The sequence below is a fragment of the Pseudorca crassidens genome, chromosome 7, assembly GCF_039906515.1.
Source record: "Pseudorca crassidens isolate mPseCra1 chromosome 7, mPseCra1.hap1, whole genome shotgun sequence".
In the NCBI taxonomy this organism is placed as follows: Eukaryota; Metazoa; Chordata; class Mammalia; order Artiodactyla; family Delphinidae; genus Pseudorca; species Pseudorca crassidens.
The window spans coordinates 115,754,113-115,781,970 of NC_090302.1; the positions used below are offsets into that span (position 1 = coordinate 115,754,113).

At 41.5% G+C, this 27,858-nt stretch overlaps 1 long non-coding RNA gene and 1 other non-coding gene across 2 annotated transcripts; one reads left to right on the forward strand and one right to left on the reverse strand.

Moving 5' to 3' along the window:
- Positions 1-2,002: 2,002 nt before the first annotated feature.
- LOC137228484 (U1 spliceosomal RNA) lies at positions 2,003-2,166 on the reverse strand. Its single transcript, XR_010945274.1, has one exon. It is a non-coding gene; the product is annotated as a U1 spliceosomal RNA (small nuclear RNA).
- Positions 2,167-12,278: 10,112 nt separating this feature from the next.
- Positions 12,279-12,769, forward strand: LOC137228253 (uncharacterized). The gene is made up of 2 exons (XR_010945228.1): positions 12,279-12,471; positions 12,535-12,769. It is a non-coding gene; the product is annotated as an uncharacterized lncRNA (long non-coding RNA).
- The last annotated feature ends 15,089 nt before the right edge of the window (positions 12,770-27,858 follow it).

Below are 27,858 nucleotides of genomic sequence, written 5' to 3' on the forward strand. Positions count from 1 at the left end.
ACACTTTCTAAATGACCTCCCAGCTCCATTCTAAAGAGCTCTCTTATAATCACCTATTCCGTTTTGATTCTGCCTTCACAAGTGAAAGAATCCAAGCTCAAGAGCCTACACACTGTATGACCCCGTTTATATGACGTTCTGGAAAAGGCAAACTAAGAGATGGCAAACAGATCACGACATAGTTCAGATACCTGAGCGACGGACCTCTGCCACCGTGCATCTGTCTAAACCATAGATTTTTATGGTTCCACGAGTCAATTGAAACCTATTCAAATCAAGCAATCAAGGAAGTGGGAGTGTCACAGGGTAGAATACACGTAATCTAAAATGTATGAAAAAACTCACTGTCAGTAACTTTAGAAGTGAACTTTAGAAATGAACAGAATGTCTAGACTAAAGGCAAAATGTGCTGTACATAAACAGCGGACTCTATCTTATAAAGTTCTTTCCCATGGGGGTAGGAGCTAAGAATATTGAAACGGCTATATCTGTGATCCGGAATAGAACAAGCAATGAATTAAATAAATAAACGGACTTGGGCATGAGAACAGATGCTTGAGGGATCATGGTTCTTACAGCACAGTCATTCTCTGGGGCATTATTTCCGGATTCTGTAGTGTAGATGTTGTGTATCTACAAATCTCCATTGATGTGTGACTTTTTGATTTGGTAAGAAGGTCTTTCGTGTACACTTTAGTTGGAGTAGGCTGGTTCAGATGAAAAGCTGCTAAAGTACTTTCTAAAGTATTCCTATATATTTCCATGGAATTTCTAAAGTCTATATTGTTTACGGTATAAGATACGAGCTCTTATATATCTGGTTTATTGTGAGAATCTACCTTTATGACAGAAATTATCTTAGGAGACGTCAAGGAATCAAGTAATTCATGTACTTGTTCATGTTTAAATAGTACCTGAAGAGTCTGAGAAGCTTTTTTGTTTCTATATTATTTCAAAGAAGCAAATTGTTCTAAAATTGAACCTGTTACTGGTGTATAGATTTACTATTTTATTTAGACAATTTGGCATGTCCTAAAAAGTGTCATAAGTCAGTTCAACTTAACTTTTAGTAAGAAATTAGGTTCAATAGGCGTGACTAGACTACTTATTTTAGTGAACACATATTTTTCCATTACATGTTTAATTTAAAAACAACCAGAGCAGACATAATAAGTCAGATTCTGATTTTGGAGTGTCCATAAATTCCGTTCTGAGCAAGAACAATTCCTTAATTACAGATATACAGTCACATGATTTCCCTTTATGGGTGTTAGAGAATTATTGGATGAAAAGTCTTACATCACCATCAACAGATGAATGGATAAAGAAGATGTAGTATGTATATGCTATGGAATATTACTCAGCCATAAGAAAGAATGAAATCCTGCCATTTATGACAACGTGGATGGACCTAGAGGGTATTATGCTAAGGGAAATAAGTTGGACAGAGAAAGACAAATACTGTACAATTTTACTTATATGTGGAATCTGAAAAACACAATAAATGAACAAACATAACAAAACCAAAACAGACTCATAGATACAGAGAACAAACTGGTGGTCACCAGAGGGAATGGGGTGGGAAGATGGGTGAAATAGGTGAAGGGGATTATGAGGTACAAACTTCCAGTTATAAAATAACTAAGTCACAGGGTTGTAACATAGAACACAGGGAATGTAGTCAATAATATTGTAACACCTTTGTATGGTGACAGATAGTAACCAGAATGACATGGTGATCAATTTGTAATGTATATAACATTGAATCACTATGTTGTACACTTGAAACTAATGTAATATTGTGTGTCAACTATATTTCAAATTTTTAAAAAAGGAAAAATGGAAAGCTGTATTGTTCATAAATAATTATAGGCTATTTCCCTTGAGAGTTTAGATGAAGAGCATGGAATTTCAGGATACAAGGTTTCCCTGTAAGCAGCACTACTAAACAGATTTTAGACAGTTTTCCTTGTGTTTCTTTTTTCTTTTTCTTTTTTTTTACCAGGGGAAAGCACGAACGCAGTCCCCTACTATGACGAATTATGCAGTAGAGTTTCCTACATTTGGGGAAATCGCAGGGGTCAGCCCATCCAGAGTGCAATAGATAAGCCTCAACCTGGGAAAACCACCTTCGTGATCATGGTATCTCCCCTGCCAGGTAAGGATCCTTGCGTTTCTTAACCATTATGGGTCGCTGTTTCCTTTAATGGCCTTCCTGTTCACAATATTTACACATATTCTTGTCTAGGGGCTCCCAATTAGAGCACAAAGTTTTGCTCTTTTTATTTTCCTGTGGAGGAGTTATTTTGCCTAGAGAGCCAAAAATTTCTATCAATTATCAGCTTATTTTCTAAATCTTTCCAAAAATGTCCTTTCACACTTATTGGAATGAGGAGGTGATGGTTAAAGAGTTCAGAGTTTCATTATGCAAGATAAATAAGTTCTGGAGATCTGCTATACAGCATAGTGCCTACGCCTAAAACTATGGTAGCACATATTTAAAATATGCTAAGAGGATAGGGCAGATCTTGTGTTACATGTTCTCATCACATCAAGCAGTAACAACAACAATAATAACAATAATATTATAGGAGGCAGAATGAAGCTTTGGGGGGTGATAGTATGTTTATGGCCTTGATATTGATGATGGTTTCATGACCTTGGTATTAATGATAATTTAATGTCTATGTACTAATCCCCAAACTCACTGAGTTGTATGCATTAAATATGTACAGCTTTTCTTTTGCACAGCAAAGGAAACCATAAACAAGATGAAAAGACAACCCTCAGAATGGGAGAAAATATTTGCAAACGAACCAACTGACAAAGGATTAATCTCCAATATATACAAGCAGCTCATGCAGCTCAATATCAAAAAAACAAACAACCCAATCCAAAAATGGGCAGAAGACCTAAACAGACATTTCTCCAAAGAAGATATACAGACTGCCAACAAACACATGAAAGGACGCTCAACATCACTAATCATTAGAGAAATGCAAATCAAAACTACCATGAGATATCATCTCACACCAGTCAGAATGGCCATCATCAAAAAATCTACAAACAATAAATTCTGGAGAGGGTGTGGAGAAAAGGGAACCCTCCTACACTGTTGGTGGGAATGTGAATTGATACAGCCACTATGGAGAACAGTATGGAGGTTCCTTAAAAAACTAAAAATAGAACTACCATATGACTCAGCAATCCCACTACTGGGCATGTACCCTGAGAAAACCATAACTCAAAAAGAGTCATGTACCACAGTGTTCACTGCAGCACTATTTACAATAGCTAGGACATGGAAGCAACCTAAGTGTCCATCGACACATGCATGGATAAAGAAGATGTGGCACATATATACAATGGAATATTAGCCATAAAAGGAAACGAAATTGAGTTATTTGTAGTGAGGTGGATGGACCTAGAGTCAGTCCTACAGAGTGAAGTAGGTCAGAAAGAGAAAAACAAATACCGTATGCTAACACATATACATGGAATCTAAAAACAAAAAAGAAATGGTTCTGAAGAACCTAGGGGCAGGACAGGAATAAAGATGCAGACGTAGAGAATGGACTTGAGGATGCGGGGAGGGGGAAGGGTGAGCTGGGACGAAGTAAGAGGGTGGCATGGACATATATACACTACCAAATGTAAAATAGCTAGTGGGAAGCAACCACATAGTACAAGGAGATCAGCTTGGTGCTTTGTGACCACCTAGAGGGGAGGGATAGTGATGGTGGGAGGGAAATACAAGAGGGAGGGGATATGGAGATATATGTATACGTACAGCTGATTCACTTTGTTATACAGCAGAAACTAAAACACCATTGTAAAGCAATTATACTCCAATAAAGATGTTAAAAAAATGTCTCTTAGCTAAGTAAAAATTCTAAGAGGGCTTACCACTTAATCTTCTCTACTAAAAATAATGTAAACTCTTCCGTGATAAGTTATCTCAAAAAATAAAAGTGACTTCTCCATGTTAAAAAAAATATATATGTACAGCTTTTTATAAGTCCATCTTACCTCAATAAAATGATTTTTTTAAAAAAGAAGCTAGGCACAAAGGACCTCACACTGTATGATTTCATTCACATGAAATGCCCAGAGAAGGCAAATCTACAGATATAGAAAGTAGATTAGTGGTTGCCAAGGGCTGGGGAGGATAGGAGACCCAGAGGTTACAGCAAATGGATACACTTTCTTTTGGGGACAATGAAAATGTTCTAAAATTGTTTGTGAGACTAGATACATGATTCTGTGAACACATCAAAAACCATGGCATGACACTTTTAACGGGTGAATTTTATGGTATGTGAGTTATATCAAACTAAAGTCGTTAATAAAAAGAATTCTACTTCCATCTTACTTTATTTTAAATGAAACATACAATTCACTTTTTTTTCCTAAATTATAAAAATTGCTTTCAAGTAGCACCTTAAATTGTTATAGGTTTTAAAATTTACATCACATTTCTAGAGCCATCATGTCATTATATTTATATTCAAAATGCATGGTATTTCTAGATTAACTTGTTCTCAAAATAAAATAAATTCACTACCTGTTCCCAAAAATTCAAGGAAAAAATCATCAATTAGTTATAAAAAACTGTATTATAAATATAATTGACTGCAGTTAGAATTTTCATAATTAAAGATAGAATTGTATTACTGATTGTGCTAATATCAGAATATTAGCCATTAATGATTTTGTTTACTATTTTATTGATGAAATAAAAGCAAGCTCTCTGCTATTATATGTAAGCACTAAGAATCTGTGTATGCAAGCTCTAAGTCAAAAGACTGAAATATTTTCTGAAAGAAAACCACTGGAATTGGAAACAGTGTTACAAGGGAAGAACCAAATCTGACTACAAGTTGGATCTGCTTCTTTTACTTTAACCTTTGCTTTCCCCCGCTTTTGTTCACTAAAAGCATACTGTCTATACATAATGGCCTGCCTCAGGGGACCCTGCCCCTCTGCCTGAATGTTAACTCCACGTGCCTTTGTTCAGGGAAGCATCCTGACCCTGTCCACCTGCTGATGGCTGCAAGAAAGAAGAAATTAACACATACCCTCCCCGAGGCTGGCCATTCCAGGTGATATTTGCAAAATGTATGGCCTTTTTACTTTACTTCCCCATCTCCCCCTCTCTGTGCTATAAAAGAAACTGGCATCCAAACCCCGAGGTTATTTTGAGACTTTAGTCTGACATCTTCTCAGTCTGCCGGCTTTCCCAAGCAGAGCGAGCTTGGACTCGGTAACAATAGCAGTCATCTTAGCTAAAATTGGTACATGTATTTAACGTCCACAGGTATATCATTATTATTTTTTAAATGCTGTTTCTTAATTAAATGAACTGTAAATTGTATTTCTTCCTATGTTTTTGACCACACAATGCTTTCTAACTTTCACCTGAGTTAAACAGTTCTAGTCATACATAGCATAGTTCCTAAATTCCTAATCTAAATATGGAAAAGCAGGAAATAAGCTAAACAAGGAAATGAAGGGGGGCGGGGGGGAGATCAGAAGCGGGGGGCCAGGAAGTTCAGGAGCGTGGGGAGACTTGTGATTTTGAGTTTGGTGTCAGAAAAAGGGGGTGCAACACCTCAGTGAGATATTAAGGAGGAGAGAAAGGAGAGATCTCCACCGGAGCAGCATTCCAGGCAATGGGGTTCAACGGGTCCAAAGAATCTGCAGTGAGAGTAAAGTCTGGGGACGCGGGGAAGCAAATCCCATAAAGCCTTACTTATCAGTTTATGCAGAGGCTTCCGCAGACCCTAATAATGCAGGGCCTTGTAAGAGATGTGCGGCCCTCCAGGACTGAACAGGAAGCCGGAGGGAATTTGAGCAGCTAAGTGACAAGGTGCGACTTAACCACAGGTGAGTTAAAAGCTTCTGTAGTAACCTAAGAGGAAGAGGGTGATCGCTTGGATACAGGTGAATCAGGGGAGGCAGTGATGTGTTTTGAAAGAAAACCCAACTGGATTGGTTATGGGGTCTGAGTAAAAGAGGGTAATCCAGGAAAACTCTTACACTTCTGACCAGAGCAACTAAGATTAGATTTGGCTGTAAACTGAGATAGAAAAATCTGCAGGAGGTACAGATTTGGGGTAAAAGATAGGAGTTTATTTTTTAATGTGTTGGGCTGAGATATCAATTAGACATGCAAGTGATTACTTGGGAAAAAAGTAGAAAAGCTCGCCTCAAGTTCTGCGGAGATGATTAGTCTGGAAATATGATTTGGGAAGCATTAGCATATCAGTGGCATTTAAAGCTTTGGGGTAGGATGACATTGAGACAGAGAGAGGAGAGAGAAGGACCAAGGTCTGAGGACGGAGCTTTGGGGCACCACAGTGTTTAGCAGATTGGGGATGAAAAAAAACAAGTGCAAGAACCAGAGAAGGAGGGATCTTGTAGCGGGCACAACTGGAAGAGAGATTTCCTGGAATCAGACTGAAAAAAAAATATTTTAAATGGAGGAAATAGTCAAACACAGGCATGTACATGAAGATTCAAGGAAGGTGAGGATGGACAAGAGTCAGTTCAGTGACGGCACCTGCTGGAGTCGATTCGGAGAAAAGAGGAAAAAGAATAATTGGAGGGCTTCCGTGGTGGCGCAGTGGTTGAGAGTCTGCCTGCTGATGCAGGGGACGCGGGTTCGAGCCCCGGTCCGGGAAGATCGCACATGCCACGGAGTGGCTGGGCCCGTGAGCCATGGCCGCTGAGCCTGCGCGTCCGGAGCCTGTGCGCCGCAACGGGAGAGGCCGCAACAGTGAGAGGCCCGCATACCGCAAAAAAAAAAAAAAAAAGTAATTGGAAACAGTGACAAGGACTCTTTCGGGAAGGGAAGAGAAAAGGGGTTTTAACAGACAGTCGTGGAATAGGACGCAGGTCCTGGGGCCTGGGGTCTGGTTGGTGTGCAGGTGCGGTAGCACGAGGTTGTGGGAATCTGTATTTTCTCAGTGAATTGGGTGCCAAGTCCCTCAGAGTGAGGATGGAGTTGGAGGTTTCAGAGGTTTAAGAAGAGAGATGAAATAATTTTCTGTAAAAGGAGAGAGTGAGAGGGCTGGCGGCTTGCAGTACAATTATAGGACAGCAATGAAGATTGATTCAAGGTTCGAGGTCCTGCATTTAGAGATCGTCAGCACATTTGTGTGTTTTGCTCTAATTATATTTGGCTGCATAAGTGTGGGCGTAGGCTGGGGGAGATTAAATTCTAAACACAGCTTTGGCTGGTGTGCATGAGAGAGAGAACCTGAGCCAGAGTGGAGGGCACAGGAGACACTTTGGGAATTTAAGCTGTTTATGGAGGACAGTGACACTGAGGGAACAGAGAAAACTTGTTAGGATCGATGATTTGTAAATCCCAGTGGGCTCTACAGCTCACATAACCGAGCAGGACCCTACGAGGCCTTCCCAGAATAGGCCCCTACCCATGTCCTCCGCCTGCCTTTGTCTGTAGAAAAACTTTAGTCAAAGAATACATTTAATCAGAGAAGTGAGAAAATACAGAAAGAAAGGAAAACAGTCAAACAAGACAAAATAATAATAGTTTAGCCATTGAACAGAATCAAGGACTTTGGGTTCCTCCTCGAGGGCTGTAGATAATATTCTGAGCCATGGCCTTCAAGCTGTTTTGCAGATACTGAAGACCCTACCAGGTGGGAGAAGTTAACTGCATGCTGCGCACAAGCAAGTAGACCCTTGACCAGCTGGAACCAGAAGGTGGATGATGCCAACTCCCCATGACCTCACCACCAGCCAATCAGAAGAGTGTCCACCAGCTGACCACGCCCTGCTCCTTGAACATCACTACCCCCTCCAGGGCGGGTCACACAGTCTTGACGTCATTAGCCTGCTGTGGCCCCCTCTGCCTGGCGAAGCAGTAAAGCTATGATTTTCTAGTTCACCCAAAACTGTCTCCGAGACTGTCTCCGAGATTTAATCTGGCCTGGATGTACCGAGGCCGAATTTCATAAATAAGTACGCAAATGTGAAGTAGTATGTGTAATTTCCATTTTTAGATGACAAAAATCGAGACTGAAATTTTAGGTGAGATCTCTGTGCAACAGCTCATGTCAAAGACCAAACCGAAGACAGGTCTGACCCCACACTCACTGTTTCCCCACAAGGTTAAGCCTAATTCCTCTGCAATAACAATGAAAAACGTCTTCTGAAAATATCTGAATTTTAAAAGATTACCACTTTGACATTTTCCACAATGACAGACCCAAGCATTGTTTTAGCAAACAGCCACTTTGAGCAGACATTGCTTGACTTGATAATCTCTCAGCTGAGCGTCTTTATACCCAGTTCTAAACGCCTGTGAATGTTTTACTTTAGTTCTAAAGCATGGTTGAACTGTAACAGCTTTTACAAACGTGGCTCTCTTTGGCTGTTTCTTGACATATTGGCAATGCCTCATGGCAACTGAACCACCTTTCCTAACCTCACAGTCACTTGAAAAAAGTAGAGTGATCACTGGTGAAGTGCAACACTGATCGACCGCTATACATGAGTATTTGTTAGGCTTATTATTTCCCCGATACTGCAAACTCCAAACTGCTTCAGAGTTAGGACTTGGAAACTGGGACTTGTGAGCTGGAGTAGGATTAGCCCCTCATGCTCTACTTCTTGCCCAATGGCCAGAGACAGATTGCTCTAGAGGGGAAGGGACACGTATTCAGGGAAACAATTAGAAAAGAGAACAGAAGGAAAGGCAACACTGTAATGATTTAAAGTGGTTCTGCATAGTGGGTTTTGTTTAAAAAAAAAAAGAAAACCCAAAATCATGTTCCACCAGCCTCTCTGGGCATCAAGCCTGCAGGGGGCACAGAGCATCTGTGATTAACCCCAGGAAACTCCTCTCAGCACCTCTCTGCGCAGTACTTTACATAGTGTTCATCAATTTATTACAACCGCAAGTCAACACTTTCCACGAGCATCTTTGCTGTTTGCTATAGTGAAAAGCACGTAGAATCTGAGGTGCTACAGCTCAGTTCAAGTGTGGCTTTCCATTCAAAAGCTTCAATTCACTCTGTACAATAAACTTTTAATTATGGGTAGTGTGGGCCTACCTAGCTCACAAGATGGTTTTAAGAATCAAATGAGGTAATTTATACACAAGAGAATTTTAGGGAAACCATACATCCAAACAACTCCAGTTGTTGGTATTTTTCAGGAGGAAGTAATGAGCATACAATTGCAGATTTATATTTAAAGTTATGTTTGCATAATAGTTTAAAATAGTTTTTTTAAAATATAGCAATATGCATGCCTCCGAGCAGGAATCTGATGTAGTGGAATACTGTAGAGAGAGAGCAAGAAACTATGTATATATCTAAACACACACACCACACACACACACACACACACACACACACACACACACATACACACATTAATCAGATATTAATTGTGGCTTTTTCTCTGGGTAGTGGAATCATAGGAAATGTTTAAAATTTTCTGTTCACTTTGCAGTAAGTTATGAATTTTCCCCCACGTATGTATAACTTTTATCATTAAAAAAGAGACTACTTGGGGCTTCCCTGGTGGTGCAGTGGTTGAGAGACTGCCTGCCGATGCAGGGGACACGGGTTCATGCCCTGGTCCGGGAAGATTCCACATGCCGCAGAGCGGCTGGGCCCGTGAGCCATGGCCGCTGAGCCTGCGCGTCTGGAGCCTGTGCTCCGCAACGGGAGAGGCCACAACAGTGAGAGGCCCGCGTACCGCAAAAAAAAAAAAAAGAGACTACTTGGAAACAAAATCAGTGTTTCATTGTAAAATGGCATTTACATAGCTCTCCCAAGAATTTCTGTTCTACAAAATTTCATTATTCAAGGCTTGGAATAGAACAGTAAGTACAAGGACATTTCCTAAGAGCTATCAGAAGAAAAGTATGTTTAGCAAAATTACTGCCATTCCAAGTAATCATACCAGCAAAAGAAAAGGATTTTTTTTTGGTTTCTTATCATCATAAGTTTAAATTAAATTCTCTCTTCTTTTCATTTCTTTGTTCTCATACCAGTTTTGTTTCTGTCTCTATGGGAACTCTAAGAAAATACAGAAAGAATTGGCGTAGTTGGAACAAACACAACAGCGAAATTCATTCCTTTAGTCCCTTTGTTGACTGTGATTGTCCAGCGCATCTCTATCTCTTCTGGTTCTTATGCTGAAATTCCTCACCTTCTCATTTTGTATTGCCTCTGCCACCTGAGACACAATGTCCTTTCAGGACCCTCATTGTGAGGAGGAAAGGATTTGCTCTCCTGCACAATAGCACCAGCAGGAAAGTGAGTTTCATCCCTGCCAACGTGTTTGGGAACCTGAGGTAAAGAAAATGATGGTTCTCTGTTGTTCAACTCCTTTGTTTACTCCTTTTCTTTCTCCTTGATTGAAGCTAATGCTCTATAAATGTTACTATGTTCTATACAGGCTACTTTAGCAAAAGGTTTTAGGCTTTCTTTTCTATTGAACCTCAAATGAGAACCTTTAAAAGTGTAAATTCTCTCTGCAGGTAATGTAACAACAACATATGTGTATGTATATATATGTGTGTGTGTGTGTGTATGATATATATGATATATCACACGGATACACACAAATACACACACATACTCTGCCCAGAGTGTGGACTTATAATAGCAAAAATCTCGATGAAATTATTTAATATGTACCATTTTCCAAAATATGCACTGTTGAAAATTAGTTGCATAGAAAGATGGTAATTGAAAATATCCACTGACACATAATAGATAAACTATAAGGGATTTAAAAAATTATGCATATAAATTCAATTTATAAAAAGAAAAACAGAATAAAACAATATAACCGCATCCTTATGCATCAACAAAAAATAAACAGAATAGCCAATACCATAATAAAGATGAAGGCCCAGAGAGAAAAGGAGATGTGTATAAGAAGGCTGAATATTTGTACAAGATTAATTAGTAGAATTTATAATTCTACATAAAACAATAAGTAATAGCTCACTAATAAAATCAGTAATAGCTTCAATGAATCAAATTCATATCATGCAAGCAATGACTATGGAGACAGTTCTTATATTCTGCACAATTCAGAGAACAGACACTGCCTCTATTTCATACTAGTTTTTTCAAGGATTTTGTGCACAGTCTTAGAAGACAGAGACGGTGTCCCCCTCCACTGCAGAGATCAGGCACACTTACTGTCCAGTAGGAAACACTGGGTTCCCTGAGTTCTGTGCTCTACTCCTGTAACAGCCCCTGCCTGTGCAGGAGGCACCTGGACCTCCTTGAACTGCCCTGTGAGTTCTGGGGTTCGCAGAGCCCTGGGCCACAAGAGAACATGTGAGATATTCTGGCCTCTACTACTGCTGAGACTAACAACGTCCTTTGTTTCTGACCCAAGACTCTAATGTCTCAGCAATGCTGAAACTTCCACAGGCTGACTTGTGAGTTTGCAAGTAGTATAAAAATCTCAGCGCCTTCTTAACTTTTGGCAGGACTTTTACAGAAGAAAACAAAATGGAAGTCAGAGCCGCATACATTATTATGAGCATCTCTGTAAAAAATATTGTGCAGTGAAATAAGCAGTTAACACAATTTGCTTATATAATGTCTTAAAATGTGCAAAATGTACTATATATAGAGTATATTCATATAAAATAAATGAATAAAATAACTCATACCTGTGATTGACACCCAAGGTTAGAAAGAGCTAGAAAAGAATCAAAAAACAGTACCCAGGGGTTTCCCTGGTGGCGCAGTGGCTGGGAGTCTGCCTGCCGATGCAGGGGACGCGGGTTCGTGCCCCGGTCCGGGGGGATCCGACATGCCGCGGAGCGGCTGGGCCCGTGGGCCATGGCTGCTGGGCCTGCGCTTCCGGAGCCTGTGCTCCGCAATGGGAGAGGCCGCAGCAGTGAGGGTCCCGCGTGACGGAAAAAAAAAAAAAAAAAACAGTACCCAGGAAACTTCCAAACTTCCAATGCATTTGTAATTTTTCTAAATTAAAAAAGTCCAGGGACCAGGGGATGGGGAGTGGGGAGGGGGAATGGGGAGTTAATGTTTAATGGGGACAGAGTTTCCGTTTAGAAAGCTGAAAAATTCAGGAGATGGATGATGGTGAGTTGCAAAACAATGTGAATGTACTTAGTGCCACTGAGCTGTACAGTTAAATTAGTATGTTTTATATTATGTGACTTTTACCACCGTAAAAAAATTTGGTTTTAATCTAGAGGACTAGTTTTCTGATCTGACATGTAAAGAGATGGGAAGCCGTCACTCTGTGGGACTCGAGGGACATTGTTCCAGCTAATGATTAAGAACTCTCCAGACAATAGGGGCTTCTTAGACAATGGGTGAATTTCCAGGATGTCCGGCCCCCTTCCGAGAAGGAGGGAGATAACAAAATGTAAAAAAGGTGTCTGTCAAAGACCAATCAGGCAGCTGGGGAGAAGGAGGGAGATAACAAAATGTAAAAAAGGTGTCTGTCAAAGACCAATCAGGCAGCTGGGGAGAAGGAGGGAGATAATAAAATGTAAAAAAGGTGTCTGTCAAAGACCAATCAGGCAGCTGGGGACAAGTTCCCTCTCTGGTCCGAGCCTAAGCCGGGACCAATCAGCAGGAGAACACAACCAAATCTATAATTTACATACGGGGAAGTGGGAACCTATAAAACTGACATATTCGCGCCCAAAAGGGTTCCTTCTTCGACCTCCTGCGTGAGGACCAAGGAACCCCGGTGCACCGGCCTTCAATAAACCTCTTGCGTTTTGCATCGACTTCCGACTCTTGTTGTTTCTTGGGCGAGTCGAAACTCCTAGGAGACCGCGCAGGTCTAACATTTGGGGGCTCGTCCGGGATTCCACTCGCCCCGGACCACAAGAACATCGGGAGTTGGAGGTACCAGGTAAGCTCGAGCTTGATTGTCTGTTTGTCCCTTGTTCTTTGTGGGCCATTATCGGAGGAAAGCCGTAAGAATCGGCTTATTATGGAATCTGTATCGGACCTCTGGCTAGGCAGACGTGCTAATAGCCGGCGTCCATGAGCCCTAGGGGACGCCCTGGTGGCTCATCTGGAAGAAGAGGCAAACTCTGTCTCCCCTTCACTCGATTTCGGCAGTTCCCTTGGTGATAACTGCCATCTGAAGAAGTTTCGGTTTTGAAGCGAGCTCGCTGTGGCCCATACGTATATGTGTTTCGTGGAGCTTTAACTGTTTCTGTATTGTGGTCTATTCTTCTTCTCTGACGGACGACAATGGGACAAACTATGACGACTCCTCTTTCCCTTACCCTAAGCTATTGGACCGAAGTTCGGGCCAGAGCCCATAATTTTTCGGTAGAGGTAAAGAAAGGAAAGTGGCAGACTTTGTGTGCCTCTGAATGGCCAACATTTCAGATAGGATGGCCCCCCGAAGGATCCTTCTTATTAGACAAGATTAAGCTGCTGAAGTCTAAGATATTTAATATAGATCCCCACGGACATCCAGACCAAGTACCATATGTCTTGGTCTGGGAAGATTTAAATCTCTCCCCACCTCCGTGGGTCCGGCCCTTTGTTTCCTCAACAGGTACGTCCGCGCATACATCAGCAGCGTCGGAGATATTAGCCTTAAAGAAAAACCCCAACACGGAGAAGCTACCCGACGCCCCGGATCTACCGAAGGCGATTTATCCTGACCCGCAGTCCGATTTGCTTCTTTTGGATTCCCCACCCCCTTATCCTCCGGCCCCGAATCCCCTACCACCTAGAGGACCCCCAGCTCCACTGCCCTCGGCACCAAGGGAACCATCCATGATGGAAGAAGAAAGGGGTCCCTCAGTGGGCACTAGGAGCCGGAGGGCTATCTCCCCGGACTCCACTGCCCTACCTCTTAGAGAATATGGCCCCCCCGATGGCCAAGGGAATAGACCTCTCCAATATTGGCCCTTTTCCTCTGCAGATCTTTATAATTGGAAAATGCATAACCCAACTTTTTCCGAAAATCCACAGGCCCTTACCGCTTTAATAGAATCTCTTGTTTTCTCCCACCAGCCCACATGGGATGATTGTCAGCAGCTGCTCCAGACTCTCCTAACGACTGAGGAGAGGCAACGGGTTCTTTTAGAAGCCAGAAAAAATGTATTAGGCGCCAATGGGCAACCTACCCAGCTGCCTAACGAGATTGATGCTGGTTTCCCACTCGTCAGGCCAAACTGGGATTTCAATGCCCCGGAAGGTAGGGAGCGCCTGAAAATGTATCGCCAGGCTCTGGTGGCGGGTCTCCATGGAGCGGCCAGACGGCCCACTAATTTGGCTAAGGTAAGGGAAGTAACTCAGGGGCCCCAGGAATCGCCAACTGTGTTCCTGGAACGTTTAATGGAAGCCTTTAGACGCTTTACCCCTTATGATCCAACTTCGGAGGGACATAGGGCTACTATAGCAATGGCTTTCATAGATCAAGCGGCCCCTGATATTAAGAAGAAATTACAGAGGCTAGATGGCTTGCAGGGATTTTCGCTTCAGGAGTTAGTAAAAGAGGCAGATAAAGTATATAACAAAAGAGAAACAGAGGAAGAGAAGGAAGAAAGAAAGCAGAAAGAGCAGGAAGCCCGTGAAATAAGACGGGATAAGAGACAGGAGAGGAATTTAAGTAAGATACTGGCCACTGTGGTTGGAGGAAGAAATATAGGGGATAGAAATAGGCAGGAAGGGCGAACGGCAGACAGAAGGCGGCCATTAGACAAGGACCAATGTGCCTACTGTAAAGAAAAAGGACATTGGGCGAGAGAATGCCCTAAGAAAAAGAATGGAGGAAGGCCAACCAAAAACAAAATCTTAACATTGAAAGAAGAAGACTAGGAAAGTCAGGGCTCGAACCCTCTCCCCGAGCCCCGGGTAACTCTTAAAGTGGAGGGGGAACCTGTTCAATTTTTGGTAGATACCGGAGCCCAGCACTCCGTCCTTCTCCACTCAAAAGGTCCTATCTCAGCTAAAAGGTCATGGGTACAAGGAGCCACTGGGAATAAACAATATTCATGGACCACACGAAGGACAGTAGATCTTGGGATTGGACGAGTAACCCATTCATTTTTGATTATTCCGGAATGCCCCTATCCTTTGCTGGGAAGAGATTTACTCTCCAAAGTAGGGGCTCAAATCCACTTTCAGCCAGAAGGTCCCACCATAACTGATAATAAGGGAAGGTTACTTCAAATATTGACTATGAAATTAGAAGATGAATATAAATTATACGAGCAGCCTTCATCCTCACGAGTTAATGTTACTGATTGGGTAACTCGGTTCCCTCAAGCCTGGGCAGAAACTGCCGGAATGGGGATGGCCAAAAATCGGCCCCCGGTGCTAGTGGAACTCAAGGCAACTGCCACCCCAATAACAGTCCGTCAATACTCCATGAGTAGAGAAGCCAAAGATGGTATCCGTTCCCATATACAGAGGCTACTAGACTTGGGCATCTTAATAAGATGTCAATCAGCATGGAACACCCCTCTCCTGCCGGTAAAGAAACCAGGAACAAATGATTATCGGCCGGTGCAGGATCTACGAGAGGTAAACAAACGGGTGGCAGACCTCCACCCCACAGTTCCAAACCTTTACAACCTCCTGAGCACTCTTCCACCACAACATACGTGGTATACTGTTTTGGACCTTAAAGATGCTTTTTTCTGTTTAAGACTCTCTCCCCTGAGCCAACCCTACTTTGCCTTCGAATGGAAAGATCCAACATCGGGAATGTCTGGTCAGCTGACATGGACACGGCTACCTCAGGGATTTAAGAACTCCCCGACCATCTTTGATGAAGCCCTCCATCAGGATTTGGCATTATATAGAGAATCAAATCCCCAGGTAACATTACTCCAATACGTTGATGATATTTTATTAGCTGCTGAGACCCAAGAAGATTGTATCAAGGGTACTGAAAAACTGTTAACGGAACTTGGAACCCTGGGATATAGAGCCTCAGCCAAGAAAGCACAAATATGCCAACAACAGGTCAGTTACCTGGGGTATCTATTAAAAGGGGGGCAAAGATGGCTCACGGAGAGCAGAAAGGATACGGTGGCCCAAATTCCGGCTCCCAAAAACGCCAGGCAGGTTAGAGAATTTTTGGGGATGGCCGGATTCTATAGACTATGGATTCCAGGGTTTGCTGAGCTGGCAGCCCCATTGTACCCCCTAACCAAAAACAGCACTCCTTTCGTTTGGGGCGATAAGGAACAACGGGCTTTTGACCAAATCAAACGAGCTTTACTTTCAGCTCCAGCCCTAGGACTGCCAGATGTAACCAAACCTTTTCATTTATATGTGGCCGAAAATAAGGGCATTGCAAAAGGAGTATTGACTCAGAAATTGGGTCCCTGGAATCGCCCAGTTGCTTATTTGTCAAAAAAATTGGACCCTGTGGCATCAGGATGGCCCACCTGTTTAAAGATAATCGCTGCAGTGGCCGTTCTAGTCAAAGATGCTGACAAACTAACTTTAGGACAAAATCTAACGATAACAGCTCCTCATGCCCTGGAAAATGTAGTCCGTCAACCACCGGATAGGTGGCTAACTAATGCCAGGATGACCCATTACCAAACCCTGTTGCTAAACTCAGATCGCATCAAGTTTGCTCCAGCCACAGGACTCAATCCAGCCACCTTGCTACCTGATCCTGACTTGGAAGGCTCCACCATCATACATGATTGTCAGGAAGTACTGGCCGCAGCACACGGCAGTAGGCCAGATCTGATGGACCTGCCCCTCCCTGATGCTGATTTCACCTGGTTCACGGATGGGAGCAGTTTCCTGGAGGAAGGTAAGCGTCGAACTGGGGCAGCCGTGGTAGACGGAAAACAAGTCATATGGGCAGCGGCGCTACCAGAAGGGACCTCAGCCCAACGAGCTGAATTAATTGCCCTGACGAGGGCATTAGAGATGGCCGAGAATAAAAAAGTAAACATCTACACAGACAGTAGATATGCATTTGCTACCGCTCATATCCACGGTGCCATTTACCAACAGAGAGGGCTACTAACTTCAGGTGGCAAAGAAATTAAAAACAAAGACGAAATCGTGGCTTTGTTGACTGCACTCATGCTTCCTACTAAAGTCAGTATCATCCACTGCCCTGGACATCAAAAAGGAAATACCCCAATAATTAGGGGAAATAATATGGCTGACCAAGTGGCCCGAGAAATAGCATCGGGAGAAGTCATTTTAGGACTGTCAGATAAAGTTCCTGAAAAACCAGGCTGCGATGAAGAAATCATCCCGGCCACAACAAAAGGAACTTTGTCCCCTCAGCAAGCAGAATCCATGTTACAACAGATGCACAGATGGACACATTTGGGGACTAAAAAGATGGTAGCCTTGTTACAAAAAGCCGGGTACGAAACCCCTGGAATGACAAAATTAGCTGAACAAATTGTGCAGGAATGCGTCCCATGTCAACAGGTAAATGCTCACAAAGGGAAACTTGAAACTGGAAAGAGACTCAGGGGGGACCGCCCAGGAACTTACTGGGAAGTGGACTTTACCGAAGTGCGTCCTGGAAGGTACGGTAATAAATACCTTTTAGTTTTTGTAGACACTTTTTCAGGATGGATAGAGGCTTTCCCAACAAAGAAAGAAACAGCTGCTGTAGTAGCCAAGAAGATTTTAGAAGAAATTTTTCCTCGATTTGGAGCATCAAAGGTAATAGGGTCTGATAATGGTCCAGCCTTCGTCGCCCAGGTAAGTCAGGATGTGGCCAGATATTTGGGGACTGATTGAAAATTACATTGTGCCTATAGACCCCAAAGTTTAGGTCAGGTAGAAAGAATGAATAGGACTCTAAAAGAGACCCTAACTAAATTGTCCTTGGAGACTGGCGGTACCGATTGGACGGTGCTCCTTCCTTTGGCCCTATTCCGGGTTAGAAATACACCTTCCCGATACCATCTTACTCCTTTTGAAATATTATATGGTGCCCCGCCTCCCCTCCTCACTTTAGGAAAAGAAATAAAACCTGATTGTCAAAATAACACTGACTTATATGCTAGGCTACTGGGACTCCAATTGGTCCAGAAAGAAATATGGTCCCAACTCGCCAAGGCCTACCAACCGGGAACACCGGGAGAAACTCATCCTTTCCAAGTCGGAGACTCCGTATACGTCCGTCGGCATCGAACCCAGACGTTGGAACCTCGATGAAAAGGACCATACACCGTCCTCCCCACCACCTCAACGGCCATAAAAGTGGACGGCATCGCTGCCTGGATCCATGCTTCACATGTGAAGTCTGCACCAGCGAGGCATCATCAGGATGGCGGGCCCAAAGAACCGACAACCCGCTCAAACTCAAGCTTCTACGAACCTAAGACTTATAATTTTGGTTTTACTGCCTTTACTGACTGTAAGTGATTTTAGCCCTCACCTCCCCCAACGTTTAACTTGGCAGGTAATTTCTCAGACTGGAGATGTAACCTGCTCCATTAGTCATACTGCACCCCCCTGGACCTGGTGGCCAGATCTTTTTCCTGATGTTTGTAAATTGGCTATAGGAGCACCTTATTGGGATACAGAAGATTCTCATGATATGAACACTGCCCCTTCCAAAGTTTCGGAAACTGATTGGTTTGGGCCGGGTTGCAAAAATGCAGGCAAAAGAATGATGCTTGGTATCCTTACTTTCTACGTATGCCCCGGGTTCCACCGCCCTTGATCTCTGAATTATAAATGTGGTGGAACTGAAAACTTTTATTGCAAAAGCTGGGGATGTGAAACTACCGGGGATACTAATTGGAAACCCACCTCAACTTGGGATTTTATTACTGTAACGGCTAATTATTCTCATAATGAGGATACCAGACACCGGAGTAAATGTTCAGGATGGTGTCATCCCCTTAAAATTTCCTTTAGTAATCCCGGAAAAAGAGATAAAAAATGGATAAATGGTCATTCTTGGGGCGTTAGATTTTACATGAGAGGATATGATTTAGAAATATTAATGACCCTTAAGCTAAAGATTGAGACTCCTGCTCCTATATCAATAGGCCCAAATCCCATACTTGGCCCCCCTTTGCTTCCCCCGGCCCCTTCAACTACGTCAACAAAGAATGAGACTAATGAAACCTCTGGATCCAAAGAACCCACAGTTAAGCCTGGGACTCCTCAGGATAGGATGCTTTGGTGCAGGCAGCCTTTACGGTTCTCAATGCTACAAACCCAGAGGCTACAAAATCATGTTGACTTTGCTATGCTGCCCCTCCCCCTTATTATGATGCTATAGGATATAGCTCCAACTATACTAATTCTACCTCCTCAGACCAATGTCGATGGAAGCAAGAAGGGAACAGTAAATTAACCCTGTCCTCGGTTTTTGGAAATGGTACTTGTATAGGAACACCTCCCCAGTCCCATAGACACCTTTGTCATGATTTTAGCCTCCCTTCAGGCTCAGGATATCTTGTACCTCCTCAAGATGGATGGTGGACATGTAACACGGGGCTCACCCCTTGTGTCTCTTTAGAGGTTCTTAATACTTCAGCTGACTTTTGTGTGTTAGTGCAATTAGTCCCTAGACTTATCTACCATTCAGACTCATCCTTTTTAGATAAATATGTAGGAAAAACAAAAAACAAAAGAGAACCTGTAACCCTCACATTGGCTGTCCTTCTAGGACTAGGAATATCTGCCGGGATAGGAACAGGAACCAAAGCCCTCATACAACAACCCCAGTATTATGCAAGTTTAAGACAGGCTGTAGACATCGACCTTCGAGCATTAGAAAGTTCCATAACTCAACTAAAGGAATCACTCACCTCACTTTCAGAAATGGTGTTGCAGCCTAGATTTGCTGTTTCTTAAGGAAGGGGGATTATGCGCCGCTCTAAAAAAAATGTTGCTTTTATATTGATCATTCAGGAACCATTACCAAAACCATGGATAAACTAAGGGAACGCTTAGATAAAAGGCAAAGGGAGAGAGAGAACGAAAAAGGATGGTTTCAATCATGGTTTGATAAGTCCCCCTGGTTTACCACCTTAATCTCTACTCTGTTGGGACCTCTTATTGTTTTATTGTTGATTTTAACTTTTGGACCATGTGTTCTAAATCGCTTGATAGCATTTATTAGAGAACGTATCAGTACTGTACAAGTTCTAATGTTAAGACAACAGTACCAAAGTTTACGAACAGAAGGTTGAGATTCCATGATTGGAATCAATAGTCACAAGAAAAAGGGGGGAATGTGGGACTCGAGGGACATTGTTCCAGCTAATGATTAAGAACTCTCCAGACAATAGGGGCTTCTTAGACAATGGGTGAATTTCCAGGATGTCCGGCCCCCTTCCGAGAAGGAGGGAGATAACAAAATGTAAAAAAGGTGTCTGTCAAAGACCAATCAGGCAGCTGGGGAGAAGAAGGGAGATAATAAAATGTAAAAAAGGTGTCTGTCAAAGACCAATCAGGCAGCTGGGGACAAGTTCCCTCTCTGGTCCGAGCCTAAGCCGGGACCAATCAGCAGGAGAACACAACCAAATCTATAATTTACATACGGGGAAGTGGGAACCTATAAAACTGACATATTCGCGCCCAAAAGGGTTCCTTCTTCGACCTCCTGCGTGAGGACCAAGGAACCCCGGTGCACCGGCCTTCAATAAACCTCTTGCGTTTTGCATCGACTTCCGACTCTTGTTGTTTCCTGGGCGAGTCGAAACTCCTAGGAGACCGCGCAGGTCTAACAACTCCTATCCTCACAACAAGAAAAAAGCTGAACAAACAACATCAACCCTCTTCTCAGACCTTTTAGAAGATTGAGGTCATTGGAAAAACTGTTGCCACAAAAACTGGAGAGACAGGTAAATAGAGAGAATCACAGTTTGTCTGGAACAGAATCCTCAAAGCAGGAGCCTGCCACTGGGGCCGGAAGAGACACTCAAACTATAACTGATAAATTGCTGAACGCTTCATGAACTGGAGACGTAAAACCTGGGGAGGTGGGTCTCAGGGAGGAGGTGTTGGGAAGGGCTCAAAACCCATGAGAACTGCCCAAATCTGAAGCACTGACATCACCAAATGCTGCTGAGGATGTGGAGCAGCAGTAACTCCCATCACTGCTGGTGGGAATGCAAACTGGTCCAGCCACTCTTGAAGACAGTTTGGTGGTTTATTACAAAAATAAACATACTCTTACCATAAATTCAGCAACTAGGCTCCTTGGTATATACCTAAAGGAGCTGAAAACTGATGTCCACACAAAAACCTGCCCAGGAATGTTTATAGCAGCTTTATTCATAATTGCCAAAACTTGGAAACAATCAAGAGGCCCTTCAGTAGGTGACGGATAACTAATCTGTGGTGCATCCGGAAAATGGAAGATGATTCCGTGTTATAAAGAAATGAGCTATCAAGCCATGAAAACATATGGAGGAAGATTAAATGCATATCACTAAGTGAAAAAAGCCAATCTGAGAAGGCTACACGCTGTGTGATTCCAACTATGCGACATTCTGAAAAAGGAATAACTAGGGAGACAGTAGAAAGATCAGTGGTTGCCAGGGGCTAAGGGGCAGGGGATGAATAGGTGGAACACAGAGGATTTTTAGGGTGGTGAAACTATTCTGTACAATAGTATAATGGTGGACACGTCATTAAATGTTTATTTGTCCAAACCTATAGGATATGCAACACCAAGAGTGAGCACTAAGGTAAACTCTGGACTCTGGGTGATGATGATGTGTCAGTGGAGGTTTAATAGTAGTAACAAATGTACCATTTGGTGTGGGAAGTTGATGGTGGGAGAGGCTGTGCATGCATGGGACAGGGGTGTACCGGAATCTGTACTTCCTGCTCAATTCTGCTGTGTACCTAAAATTGCTCTCAAAAATAAAATCTATTAAAAACAAACAAACTGAAGCTTCGGGAGGTGGATGGCTCTTCACAGTCTTAAATTAAAGCAAGGGAGTGTGTCCTTGCACATCTACACTGACAAGTAATGGACACAGACAGCTTTGGAGAAGTTGTCTTATTTGGGGCCAGGCAATGTCCTTCAACCACTGGTAACTTTAAGACTGGGGCTGAGTCATGAGCACAGCATTTCTAGCTGGGGTGTAAGTGCTTAGTTATATCTGAGAGGCACCCCATAGCCACCATTAGAATATGTTTTATTTATTTTAAGAGGTGCTTTGGAATAATAGAATAAGGATCTTCAGCTTGCATTCAACATGAAAAACAAAGCTTGATACAAACATAATACTGTTGTTCATTCAACAAGCATTTATTGAGCATGATAAGCATTGTACTACACAATTTATGTTGAGATCAGTATTCACCACGGGAATTACAAGTATTTTTGTTACAGTAAAACTTAATTGGGATAAAATAGCTTTAAAGGGGAACTAAAACAGAGCTGAGGGAATCAGGCCCCGTGACTTTAGACTGTACTACAAAGCTACAGTAATCAAAACTGCATCGTACTGGCACAAAAATAGAAATATAGATCAATGGAACAGGATAGAAAGCCAGAAATAAACTCATGCACCTATGGTCAATTAATCTACAGCAAAGGTGGCAAGAATTTTCAACGGAGAAAAGACAGTCTCTGCAATAAGTGGTGCTGGGAAAACTGGACAGCTACATGTAAAAGAATGAAATTAGAACATTCTCTAACACCATATACAAAAATAAACTCAAAATGGACTAAAGACCTAAATGTAAGCCTGGTTACTATAAAACTCCTAGAGGAAAACATAGGCAGAACATTCTCCGACATAAATCGCAGCAATATCTTTTTGGATCCACCTCCTAGAGTAATGAAAATAAAAACAAAAATAAACAAATGGGACCTAGTTAAACTTAAAAGCTTTTTCACAGCAAAGCAAACCATAAACAAAACAAAAAGAGAACCCACAGAATGGGAGAAAGTATTTGCAAATGATAAGATCAACAAGGGGTTAATGTCCAAAATATACAAATAGTTCATGCAGCTCAACATCCAAAAAAAAAAAAAAAACCCAATCAAAAAAATGAGATAGGATTTCCCTGGTGGCGCAGTGGCTGGGGGTCCTCCTGCCGATGCAGGGGACGCAGGTTCGTGCCCTGGTCCGGGGGAATCCCGTGTGCCACAGAGCGGCCAGCCCCGTGAGCCATGGCTGCTGGGCCTGCGTCTCCGGAGCCTGTGCTCCACAGCGGGGGAGGCCGCAGCAGTGAGGGGCCCGCGTATGGCAAAAAAAATGAGACAATCTAAATAGACATTGCTCCAAAGAAGACATACAGATAGCCAACTGGCACATGGAAAGATGTTCAACATCACTAATTATTAGAGAAATGCAAATCAAAACTACGTTGAGGTATCACCTCACACTGGTCAGAATGGCCATCATCAAAAAATCTATAAACAATAAATGCTGGAGAGGGTATAGAGAAAATGGAACCCTCCTACATTGTTGGTGGGAATGTATATTGGTACAACCATTATGGAGAACATTTTGGAGGTTCCTTAAAAACTAAAAACAGAGCTACCATATGACCCAGCAATCCCACTCCTGGGAATATATCTGGAGAAAACCAGAATTTGAAAAGATACATGCACCCCAATGTTTATTGCAGCAGTATTTATGATAGTAGAGACATGGAAGCAACCTAAATGTCCATCGACAGAGAAATGGAAAAAGAAGATGTGGTACATATATACAGTGGAATGTTACTCAGCCATAAAGAAGAATGAAATGATTCCCTTTGCAGCAACATGGATGGACCTAGAGATTACCATACTAAGTAAAGTAAGTCAGATGGAGAAAGACAAATATCATATGATATCATTTATATGTGGAATCTAAAAAAATGATACAAATGAACTTATTTATGAAATAGGAACAGACTCACAGACTTTGAAAACAAACTATGGTTACCAAAGGGGAAGGAGTGGGGAGGGATAATTTAGGAGTTTGGGATTAACATACACACTACTATATATAAAACAGATAATCAACAAGGACCTACTGTATAGCAGAGGGAACTCTACCCAGTACTCTGTAATAACCTATATGGGAAAAGAATCTAAAAAAGAGTCAATATATGTATAAATGATTCACTTTGCTGTACACCTGAAACTAACACAACATTGTAAATCAACTGTAATATAAAAAAATTAAATTTAAAAAGATGAACTAAAAATATCCTGTATATACTTATGACATTTCTTTACTTAATATTTATGAAAGATGTGAAGACAATTGGCATTAGAATTTTTCTAGTGGTTTTATTAATCACTTTATAGCTTTATATTCATGTATTTTAATGGTAGTCATTTTATTTAAAAAGTCACATATTCTTTCTAATTAAACTTTTCCCTCATCTTTTTAATTTTGTTGCCTAAAGGGACACGTTGACCTTTCAGACTTTTATTCTTAACAGAAATGTGGGAAAGGCACTATTTGCAGCTCAGCTGGCCCGTCTTTGCTTCCAGGAATCAAAACTTGCTGTGGCAACAAATCCTTCCCATTTTACTGCACCTGAGACCTGACTGGATTTGTTCTCCACCTGGTTCTGAGACATGACGTCCTGCTGATTTTGATGCAGTTCCGGTTTCTTAAAAAGAGAGCAATCGTGTATTTAATCTCGGTGCTCAGTTGAGCACTTGACTATGGTATGTCCATAGTCAAGCATACTTAAGGATATATTTTGGAGTCTTATATTTGGAAGTTTGAAAAGGCTTATTTAATGTTTTTATGCAACACTAACCATTTATTTAGCCTTTCTGATGTTGCTCCAAATTTGCAATGATTCTGTTTCATTTGTCTGTGTTTGATTTATTATGAAGTAATGCTGGAGATGATAGAAAATACATTTCTTCAGTATTTCATGCAAACTCATTGGTATTTTTATTCTGAAACTACCTCTCTTTAGGGATGAGGAAACTCTGTTTTTAAGCATTCTGGTTGAAGTGATTGACCCTTTTAAAAATGAGATCTTAGTCTAGAAAGCAGAGGAAGTTGAGAGAGATTTCAGAATGTGACCAGAGACACTGTATCTATAGTGGCGAGCAAAATTCACTGTTCCTTTTGTCTACATAGAGTGATGGGTGTAGCAGGAGGGATTTAGCTCTGGTCCAGCTCAGAGATTCACTCTTGGTACTCAATAATAGTTAATAATACTTCATGTAAAGATCTTCAAACTTGACAGAAATACGTGTTAAAAAGGAAACCTCATGATACCTCCTCAGCCATCTTTAGGGTTATTCACTACTAAAAACTCAGTGTGTATCAGTATACACCATCTTATTATGCATAGAGTATACATGGCTGCACAGTATTTTATAATGTGTTTGTACCTTCCTTATTAGTTGTTTCATTCATTTATTCCATATTTATTTACTACTTTATATTCAGCACTGAATATATAGCAGGAAACAATCCAATACTCTTTCTGCCTTCGCAGAGTTTCTAATAAGGGGAGATATATAACAAATAATTAATACAATATTTATTATGGACATAAATTTTGTATTCAATTATTCTCTATTACAAGCGACGCTACAATGAATAAAATTATCCATGTCATTTCCACATGTATGTAAATATTTGCAAGATAAATTCCTAGAAGTAGAATTGCTGGATCAAAAAGCACCTCAGGGCTTCCCTGGTGGCGCAGTGGTTGAGAGTCCGCCTGCCGATGCACGGGACACGGGTTCGTGCCCCGGTCCGGGAAGATCCCACATGCCACGGAGCGGCTGGGCCTGTGAACCATGGCCACTGAGCCTGCGCTCCGCAGAGGGAGAGGCCACAACAGTGACAGGCCCGCGTACCGCAAAAAAAAAAAAAAAAGCACCTCAAATTCAAAACAGTCCAAATTACCCTCTATAAATGTCCTCTGTAATTTTTTATGTTTACTAACATTCATGAATGTGGTCATTTTCCTACACATTTTCTAATATTGAATGTTATAAAATATTTCATTATTAGCCAATCTTATAGGTGACAAGTGGTATTCCATAAATGCTTTGATTTGACTTGTGACTTTTTTTTAGTAATGTTCGTAATTTTGTTTATTTTATGAATATACTTTGTCCTATTTTAATGTTGCGTTGTGGCCTTCTTATTGAGATTTAAAGACACTTACAGAATTATACGGCTAGGCGTTCATTTATAGGCTGTGCCTTTCTCTGAAAGTCTTTCTCTATAATAAGATTTTAAAACATTAAAGTACTTCTGGATCCGGGCAAGATAGAGTAAATGCATTCCTCCCTACTCCTCCTGCTAATTATAACCAAATACCCTAGATGACATACATAAAGCCACTATCAGAAGACTCAAAATCGGAGGGAAAAAAAGACAGATTGGCTAGTGACCTTAGATTCATTGCAATGTCAGTTAAAATCCTAGATATTTTTGAAAGTGACAAGCTGCTTCTGAAATTTACATGGAAATGTAAAGGGCTAAGAATAGCCAAGACTTGAAGGAAAAGACTAAGAAAGGGAAGACTCATTACTCTGTATAGTGTAGTTATACACCTGCAGGTAGGAAGGTAATGTGCTGTGAGTGGAAGGCAGTTGCTCAGACCTAGCTGGAGGAATGTGGGTTCAGGTCTCGGCTGCTCCAAAGGTCCAGATACGGCAGAGCCCACTGCTTATGCTGCAGGAATACACTGGCCAGAACTGGTTTGTAACAACGTCTCAAAATATACATTTGAGAGCTAAGATATTTTACAGACAACAAACAAATAACATCTTTGTTAATGCATTTTATACATTTTTTAAATAGTTTATGGCTTTGGAGAGATTCCCTTGATTATAATTTGTTTAGTGACAACTGGTTTCTTGGAAGTATTTTTTCCCCACTGGGATAACAATGTAGTGAGAGCATCTTTCATATTTTTCAATGGTAAATAAATATGAAAGAAAATGTAATACTTTAAAATAATTTTAATATAAGGGTTAATGATAAACACAGATTTTACATGATGTAAATTCATGTGGGTCAGCTGGAAAAGGTGGTAGAAAGTAATACATTTCAAAGATGACAATACTGTTAGATTTAGTAGCGTATATCCCTGATTTTTCTAGAGCAAAAAGCTCATCAGTAAGTTTACTCACAAGGATGATAAGATCTGGTTATAACATTTACTTATTCCTGAAACTTAAAATGTCCTCTTCTTAGATTGCAGTTTGAGATCTGAAGACTCAATTAGGTAAAGCCAGTGGGTTAGCATTAATGCTTTGTGTTTTTTAGAGCATGGAAATGGATGACTATAAACAGATCTGTAATAATAAACTCTGAAGAAAGAATGACTGGTAATTTCCTATTGGCCCCAGAGGGCGTGAGGAAAACATTATTATTCCCTCAATGCTTCCCCGGAGGCCTAAAACTCGAAATTCTCTTTTCACTATAAGGTGTGGCTTTTATTCAGTGCTGCGTTTCAATGAGGAGGCATCCCTTTGAACTACCCATGGAACGTAATATGCAGATGTTTCTACTGTTTTGTAAATAACATCAATACCAGGTCATTTTCAGAATAGATTTTGATACATGAGGAGAAATGAAAAACAGGAGAGTTGTAAATAATGAGGATAAAGAGGAAGGTAAAAAGGAAGAAAAGTGATGATATGAAGAAAAACCTGGGGAGTTTTTATGATTTGAATATATCAGCCCTGATAAAAGAAAAACAATCTAAATGTTGAACAGCACCATGGAAATCACCAAGATCCTGCCTGATTCCTCGCTGTCAGTTTATGTTGACTCACGAAGCCCTATGCTTCAAGTTACCATCCAACTACGCAAATACTTGAGTAACTAGTTACCCCATAAGGCTGTTTATCACTATTCTGTCCCCTGTTCCCACCCTCCTCCAGTTCCCAAAACCCTCCCCACATTTTGTGATAGATTCTATTTTGTCATGGTTCTGTATC